This window comes from Sparus aurata, chromosome 14 (genome assembly GCF_900880675.1).
Source record: "Sparus aurata chromosome 14, fSpaAur1.1, whole genome shotgun sequence".
NCBI lineage: Eukaryota > Metazoa > Chordata > Actinopteri > Spariformes > Sparidae > Sparus > Sparus aurata.
The window spans coordinates 25,390,755-25,399,982 of record NC_044200.1 but is presented as its reverse complement, the minus strand read 5'-3'; the positions used below and the strand labels follow the sequence as shown (position 1 = coordinate 25,399,982).

The window sequence follows — 9,228 nt, the reverse complement described above, 5'->3', positions numbered from 1 at the left end:
ATATAATGTATGGGTTATATATATATATATATATATATACATATATATATATATGAAGCATATATATTGTCATATATGCGGCATATGTGCATATAAGATGCATATAGGATTCATATATGCATCTTATATGCACATATAGGTTCTTTCCGTGTGGGTGGATGTCCGTCTGACATTGATGTAGGTTGATTCCCCCCTTGCGACCTGGATTATTGATTATCTGACTTGCAGACCATATCATGTACGCTTATAACACTGTATCAGATAGGGTGGTCAGCAATACCGGGACTTTCCTCTCTCCCTTCCTCTTCACCCTCACCACCACAGACTTCAACTACTGCACAGTGACCTCTCATCTCTAGAAGTTCTCGGATGACTCGGCAATAGTTAAATGTATCAGTGAGGTATTTGAGGAGGATTACAGGACTGCTGTGGGTAACTTTGTCACATACTGTGAGCGGAACCGTCTACAGCTTGATCTGAAAAAGACCAAGGAACTGGTTGTGGACCTGAGGAGGACCACGGTGCTGCTGACCTCTGTCAGGGGTCAGTGTGGACAGAATCATTTTGTCTTCTTCCTCAATGCTTCATCCTCGTCACCTCAATTTACAGTAAAAACTGTCTCTTACTTTGAGCCTGAGGGTCCAAAAGCTTTGTTAGAATTACTTAAAGAATTGATTTTCTAGAAAACTACACAAACATAACATGAACTCAACATGTAGATTGAAAAAAGTCATATAAATGAAGTTGGTATCAGTGCTCTTACTTTGTGTCTGATGGTCCAGGTTCAGTACTGAAGGTTATAGGTTCAGGTTTGGACCGGTCACTCTTCATAGACGGACAGACGGATCCTGGAGGTTCTGCTCTCTGTCTGCTGGACTGAACTCTGCAAACACCAACATGTTTTTATTCACATCACATGAATCCTTCATCAATAAAGTGATTTAAGAAGCTCTACATACACAAACTGCTGCTGCTGTCCATAAAAAGGAGGTTTAAAAGTTTCTGTTTGTCCTCTTAGATCAGATTACAGATTTATAGCAGACACACAGAGGAACATGAGGAGGGAAAAGTCTCAACTATGGACACAAAAGACTTTTTAGTGGAAATCTGAATACATGAACACACAATCAACTAAACAAACATCATCATCACTAAAACATGAGTCATATGAGTTAGTATTGTAATAAATGTGGGTTTTATCCTTTAGCATGGAAAATACTGCATGTGTCAGAGCGTTTAAATAATCACACCACGGTATAGCAAAATAAACAATATTTATTCAGTCATAACAAGTTAAATATATAAAAGCTAATTCATAGAGGTAAGGAAGGCTACAACCGACTGGAGGCACCATTCATCACAGGAAAGTCAATACACGCTTCACTTAAGTGAAGAACCACTACACACAGGGCTAGATTCTAGACACACCATTTCGAACCACGGCCCGCAAACACCCTCAACGCTATCAACCACAGCAACCTGAGAAATCACAGCAATCCACTCACACCGTTTAAAGCGAAACCATATGAATGTCCCGCTTATGACTTACAGTAACTCTCCCACCTGTAACCTCTTCCTCCGCACTACACAACTACACAATAGGCCTATACACACACACACACACACACACACATATATATATATATATACAGAAATACATTTAACATCAATATTAAAGTCAAACTTAACTCGCCCACTCGGTGAGACCCTCCCCCGGGGTCTGAGCTTGTGATGCTGTCCAACTCCCCGGGGAGCGGCTTTGCTGGACAGCACAGACAGAGTTCGGCTGGGCGTCGGTGTCACGCACCGAGCAGGAGGAACACACGGAGCAGTGGCAGCAACTGCACTCTTCTACAGTCCCGGCCCTGACTTTCTAACACAGGAACAACTAACCCCCTGCTCTACCTGTCTTCGTCGCTGGCAGTCCTAAATAACTGCGAACGACACCCTCCCTCCCAAAAGAGTGCCGAGCCGCAGCAGTAAGATGCTCTCCTCATGCCCCGTCTGCTCAGTCTTTTGTCACCTTCCAGTCCTCCTCCCGCCCACAATCACACACCCACCTGTACTCAATTCCATTGATAAGCTTGTAATGCTCATTACATCACTGATTGTGTCCCACAGCACATTCACATCACACTATCAGTGCTCTTACTTTGTGTCTGATGGTCCAGGTTCAGTACTGAAGTCTGGAGGTTGACGATTGGACCAGTCACTCTTCATAGACGGACAGATGGATCCTGGAGGTTCTGCTCTCTGTCTGCTGGACTGAACTCTGCAAACACCAACATGTTTTTATTCACATCACATGTATGTGCCACGGTGCATGCAGCCTGTTGCGATCGCTCCTGCTCGTCTTTATACCTTTCCTATCTTTTATTTTATTTTCAATATATTGTTGTGACTATTTTTGCTTGGCAACTTACTTAATCTGTGCCCTCTCCAAACATGCTGGTAGAGAGAGTTTTGGTCTTTTTTTTCGCTGTGAAAATACTTCTTTCATTCAGCGGAGCCATTGTTGCACAAAAACTACATGGCTGCATTGTTAACGTGCCTCCGTGTTTGCAGTCCACTTCAGTTTATTGTCCAGCACCAAACCCAGGTCTTTGTAAGAATCCACAATGTGAACATCTGTCCCATCGATGCAGACTGGAGAGGGCGGGGTTTGTTCCACCAGAAGTGAAGCACCATCTCTTTCATCTTTGCCACATTCAGCTGCAGGTGATTCTCCCAACACCACTTTACAAAATTGTCAACCAGGTCCCTGAACTCGTCCTCCCTCCTGCCCTCTACACGCCCCACAATGGCCGAGTCATCAGAGCATTTCTGCAGATGACACGACTCAGTGCGGCACCTAAAGTCTGCAGTGTAGGTGGTGAAGAGGAGACAGCACAGTTCCCTGAGAGGCGCCGATGTTGCTGATCAGACGGTCAGACACACAGTTCTGTAATCACACAAACTGCGGTCTGCCCATCAGATAGTCATCGACCCGTTGAGTGGAGAATCCACCTGCATGCTCTCAAGTTTGGCCTTCAGCATCCTGGGCTGCATGGTGCTGAAGGTGCTGGAGAAGTCGAAGAACATGACACAGATTGTGGTGTTGGGTCTATCAAGGGAGGAGTAGGCTTCTTGCAGCAGCTAGCACCCCAACATGGGTGTGCTAGCTTCTCCTTGACCTTCATGATATGGGAGGTTAGTGAAATCAGTCTGCTGTTATCCAGTGCCACGGGATGTCCTTTGTTGGTCACTGGAATGAGGCAGGATGTTTTCTAAATCTGGGGGTCTGCATTGATACTAAACTGGAGTGGGTAAAGAACTCTAACACCCTCTACAGGAAGGGACAGAATCATCTCTATTTTCTGAGACAGCCGAAGTCCCTCAACATCTGCCGGACTATGCTCAGGATGTTTTATGAGTCTGGGGTGGCCATGGCTTTCCTCTATGCTGTTGTGTGCTGAGGCAGCAGGCTGAGGTTAACGGACACCAAAAGACTGAACAGACTGATCCGCGAGGCCAGTGCCTTTGTGGAGGTGGAGCTGGACTCTCTGATGGGGGAGTCAGAGAGGAGGATGCTGTCTAAGAAGGACAATGGCTCCAATCCAGTCCATGATGTGGTGGTCAGCCACAGGAGTACAGTCAGTGATAGACTGATCCCACCAAGATGAACCACATTCCTGCCTGTGGCCATCAAACTGTTCAACTCCTCGCTCTGAGTGTCGGACACTCTGAGTCAGTAGGATGATGAACTATGGACACTTTGTTTCTCTCTTTTGTATTTAATGTGCAATAATTACAACAAATAATGTGTAATCACCCATATTTCAACTGTAGCATTATTCATTACACTGTATATGTTAACATATTTCTAGTAGAATGTAAATTTCTTATATATTTACTCTATTTTGATTACATATAATTTTTATTTTTCTGCATATTTTCTAAGACTATTGAATCGAAGCAGCTGTAACGCAAGCCTCGGGGATCAATAAAGTATTGAGTGTCTGATGAATCCTTAAGAGGCTCTACATATGAAAACTACTGCTGCTATCCATAAAAAGTCATATAAATGAGTTAGTATCAGTGCTCTTACTTTGTGTCTGATGGTCCAGGTTCACTACTGAAGAGTGGAGGTTCAGGTTTGGACCAGTCACTCTTCACAGACAGACAGATGGATCCTGGAGGTTCTGCTCGGTCCAACTCTTCCTCCACACAAACACTCATCTTCAGGTCTGAGAGGTGAAACATGAACTGTGAGCTCAGAACACAAGAATCAGGAAACAGGTTTGTTCAAGAGTGACGCAGGAAGTAAAACACACAAACACACACACACACTCACTCACTCACACACACACACACACACACACACACACACACACACACACACACACACACACCCCTCTGGGCTCCTGCTCTTTAGTTCCAGTAGTTTGAATGTGTATTATTCAGCCTATCAGGACTTTGTGTCCACAGAAGAATCAAAGTGTTGACTTTATTCTAACATGTGTTTCCTCTACAGTCCACAGAGACTAAACTGACTCACACTCTCACAGTAACATCACAAACACCTTGTTTTAACACTCACCTGCCTCACACTTTAGTCTTCCTTCTTTCTTCTGCTGCACCTTCGTAAAACAGAGACTGAACAGACTGAACACTTTCACTCTTATCCGCCCTCTCAGGTAACACTGAGCTGCTCCTCCCCTCTGAGTTTACGTGTGTGTGCGCGCTGGGATACACATGTATACACACAGTTTACAGCCATGTACAGACATGTTTATCATTAAAATAATTGAATGGTTTAAATGTCTGTGGTGATCAGAGAGCTGTGATTTCGTACTACAAGTGAATGCATCAGTTGCATCACAAGCTGCTGTCTGCAGTTCATTCAGGAGCAGGTTTGTGGAGTAATGGAGTACATGTAACAGATTACATAATTAGGATACAGAAAAAGGAGACTGTGTTACGTTAAAGTTAAAAAAGATGTAATCAGATTACAGAGAAAGCTGATAAAACAGGGGATTACTAACAGGATTACAGTTTGAAAATGAGACACGACACTTATCTGTAATCTGTAATCGGCTGTAGGTCAGTAGGTAGAGCGGGTGGTCTAGTAAGCAGAAGGTCAGTGGAATCGAATCCTAGCTCCCCAACAGCATGTCGAAGTGTCCTTGAGCAAGAAACTGAACCCAAAATTGCTCCTGATTAGCAGTAGGCGCCTTGTTTGGCCGCCTCAGTGTGTGAATGTGTTAAGTGTTTTGAGCGGTCAGTAGACTGGAAAAGCGCTATGAGAATGCAAGACCGTTTGTAATCTGTATGAAGAAGCAGCTGCAGGAGGAAGAAGAGTCAGAAATATAAAACATCAAAGCGTTAATTAGCTTCATTAATTAAGATCCTCCAGGAACCTCCTGTGTGTGACACATTAAAGTGTGTTCACATCGTAGATTTGTAGAAGAACTACACACCAGATGCAAAGATGGCGTCCGTTCAGACCAATGAGAATCTCTCTCCAGGAAAATGTTTCCTGGCTTCTGTGTTTACTTCCTGGTTCTGCAGCTCACTGAAAATTAATATTCACAGTTTTTAAATTGCTTTTTGCACATCTCACTGAGCTACACTGACAGACAACACATTTACTAATGTGACACACAACAATCAATAAGTGGATCACTGATCAATGAGCTGATCAGTGATCAATGAGCTGATCAGTGAGCAGCTACCAGAGTTCACAGTGTGTGACAGCGACTACAAGAAGGAAAAGCAGGACATTAAACTGGAGCACAGACGAGTCAATGAACGCTTTCAAATCAATTACTGAACCAAAACTGGAGAATATTCTTAAAGCATTCAAATTGTTAGATGATAAAAAAAAAACTGGCCAATAAAACAAATCAGTATACAAACAAAAACTTTCAGACAGTCATGGATTAATAAGGGATTACAAAATGTCTGCAGACAGAAAAATACACTTTATAGAGAATTTATAAAACATAGAACCAAAGAGGCAGAAAATGAATATAAACAATATAAAGTTCAGTAATATTGTGAGAATTAGTAGGAAGGAATATTATAGCAATCTATTAACAATAAAAACAATATTAAAGGAACATATTAAACAGTGTTATTGGAAATGGTTCTAGACAAGTTAATGATCATCAGCACTTTATTGATAATGATATGATCATTAACAATATGGATGATGTAGTTAATGGCTTCCATCATGACTTTGTAAGTGTTTGGACCCAAACTGTCAGGAAGAATCTCTGATTCTGTGACATCTGAAGAGAAGAACGGAGATCTGATGTAAAATAATCCTGACTGGATGTTTCTGACAGCAGTGGAAGAGACACATTATACAGATTGTTCATGAATGTACAAACTAAACTTCCACTGACTGTAATGACGCTGACATGAGAAGAGTTCATAAAATCATTGAGGGAATTGTTAAACCACTAACATACATCTGTAACATATCACCTGGTAGATCCTGAGTTAGACCCTGTCCAGGAGGCACTGGACCAGCTCTCTGTTATAAAGGGTCAGATCCCTAAACCAACAAGAGGTTATTTTAAAACTTCCTCTGGATCAGAACCTGACATGAACAGACCTTGAGTCAGATACGACCACCAGCCACCCTTGGTAAACCCTAAGAGACTGTTTTAATTTGGTAGGCTAGAGTAACCTTTAAGAATCTTTAAGATATTTTGCACACAAAACACCTAACTTTTTACTTCCATCAAAGAGACATAAGATCAATGTCTACAACTTTAACTTTAACTATATTATGTTGGTTTTATTGCATAGAATTTAGCAAGAGCAAAGCATACAGCGTGATACTTATTTCAATTACTATCAATCTTTTTCAAAAATCCTTATTGATAAAATCACACACTGTAAATAACAAATTAACCTAAAAGAGCTGAGGCCTGGATAAAATACTTAAATTTAGGTGAGACAGAGAGGGTCAGGTCTTTCCATGGCTTGCCTTTCCCTTCCTGCTGAAAGTCCAAGTCCTTGAGGCAAATCACAACCCCGCCCGAGGTCTCTCAATTTCCCCAAAGTCCAAACTTCAGGCCAGCAGAGTGAACAAAAGTACTCCAATGTCCAAACTGTAATCCACAGCATGTTGGCAAAAATGGTTAATCCACTGTGCTCTTAATTCCTTGGTCTGTTTCTACTGAAGATTTCTTGAAGTCATTTCTGCGATGTTTAGGCTGCTCACATTCTCCGTCTCAGGTAGTTGTAAGGTGTGATACTTCCTCTCATCAACCAAACAGTGTTGCAACACTTCCTCTTGGCCTCAGCTCATCCTAGCTTCTCACTGATTTAACATTTCCTTCATAAGGTTTCTAAACTTCAATACATCCATTTCAATCACTGCTAAACATTACACATACTTTGACTGTAATTACGGCAAAGTTATTACTTATATTATTATTGTAATCATGACAGAATCATCACATGTTTAATACAATGCAGTAGGCACTCCAAACTGGTCAGTTCCCAGTAAAGTGAAGCTAACAGAAGTCACAGCGCTGCACAGAACTGGAGACAAACACCACTTCACAGATTACAGCCTGTTTCTCTGCTGCCGCAACTTTACTGAATCTAATAAAAACTCTTTGTTGACAGACGGAACAAATTCATCAATAAACACGATTTACTGACTGACAGTCGATACGGATTCAGATCCAACAGATCAGCATCTTCAGCAGTCACTGAACTGACTGAAGAAACCACAAGCTGCTGAGACCAAAAGAAATATACAGCTGGGTATTTATTGATCTGAAGAAAGCATTCGATACGATCGATCACGACAGATGGATTAATAAAGGTGAGCGGTGTGGTATCAGAGGGCTGGTTCTGACCCGGCTGAGAAGCTCTCTAGATAACAGGCAGCAGTCTGAAGATGGTGAGGACATGTGGTCCTGTTTGGACAGTGCTTGTGGAGTCCACCAGGGGTCAGTGTTGGGGCCACTTCTCTTCACACTGACATTAATGACACATGTCAAACAGCAACATTAGGAAAGTTTGTGTTATTTGCAGACGACACAAATATGTTTTTGGATTTGCAGCAGATTCTGAAGTTGATCACATCTGAAATGAGCAAATTAAAAAGGTGCTTTGACAGAAATCAATTATCATTTCATTTAAGCACAACAAAGATCAAGTTGTTTGGAAACTGTGAATCAAATAATCAAGTAGAGGTGAAGATGGATGATGTGAATATTGAAAGAGTGTATGTAAATACATTTCTGGGTGTGATAATTGATCACAACATCTGCTGGAAACCTCAATAAAAGCTGTTGAATGTAAAGTGTCAGGAAGCATCTCAGTCCTGTGAAACAAAGCTGGTACTGGATCACAAACCACTGCACATTCTCTCCTGTTAGCTGGTCTGACCATGTTTAAATGACTGTGTGGAGGTCTGAGAGGAAACACCTGCACAAGATCACTGCAGCACTGTTCACACTTCAATAAAGAGCCAGAAGAACAGTTCAGAAAGTCAAATACTATCATCACAACAACTTACGGTTTCTAAATTCACCTGTGATGAAGTTCATCCACCTGGTTGAATATCAAACTGCACAAATAACGTATGAAGCAAGAAACAAACTACGACCAGATAATATTCACATATAAAACTATGGGATGGTATTATGTAGGGGCGATGTTCTGTTTCATTTTAAAGCCTTTATGGGTCCATACTGATGACGGGCCGGTGTTCTGGTGCATCAATAACTTCCAGTTCGGTTGTCAGAACCAGAACAAACCTGCAGAGTCACTGTGTGTTCAGGATATCAGAGAATCAGAGAAAGAAAGAAAACAGAGCAGTTCAGACTGCAGCACTGACAGTCATCTCCACTTGTTGTGATTGGTCCGTCAGTTACTGCTGGATGAAGCTCTCCTCTCTACTCCACCTCCCAGTAACACGGCCCAGTCAGAGCCTCTCCACCCACCAGCTGATGGTGCTGCTTCAACCTCTCTGGATCATCAGGACACAGCTGATCCTCTCAACACCTCCACCTTTCATCATTTCCAGCTGATGAGAGAATGAGAGAGAGCAGAAGCGATACATGAGTGTTTACAGAGACTCCCTCCATCAACTGTCAGTCAGTGATATAAAGACCAGCAGGACTTCAGTCCTGTTCAGACCACAAGTGGAGCGGCTGTGTAGCGTAGCCAGCTTCCTTTCAGCTTCATGTTAACGTGTTGGAGTGAAGCTCACAGGTT

At 42.2% G+C, this 9,228-nt stretch overlaps 1 long non-coding RNA gene across 1 annotated transcript; it reads right to left on the bottom strand.

The window, feature by feature from the left end:
• Window positions 1-6,139: 6,139 nt before the first annotated feature.
• Window positions 6,140-8,915, bottom strand: LOC115595833 (uncharacterized). The gene is made up of 2 exons (XR_003986799.1): window positions 7,481-8,915; window positions 6,140-6,471 (listed from the first exon to the last, which is right to left on the bottom strand). It is a non-coding gene; the product is annotated as an uncharacterized LOC115595833 (long non-coding RNA).
• Between the last annotated feature and the right edge of the window lie 313 nt (window positions 8,916-9,228).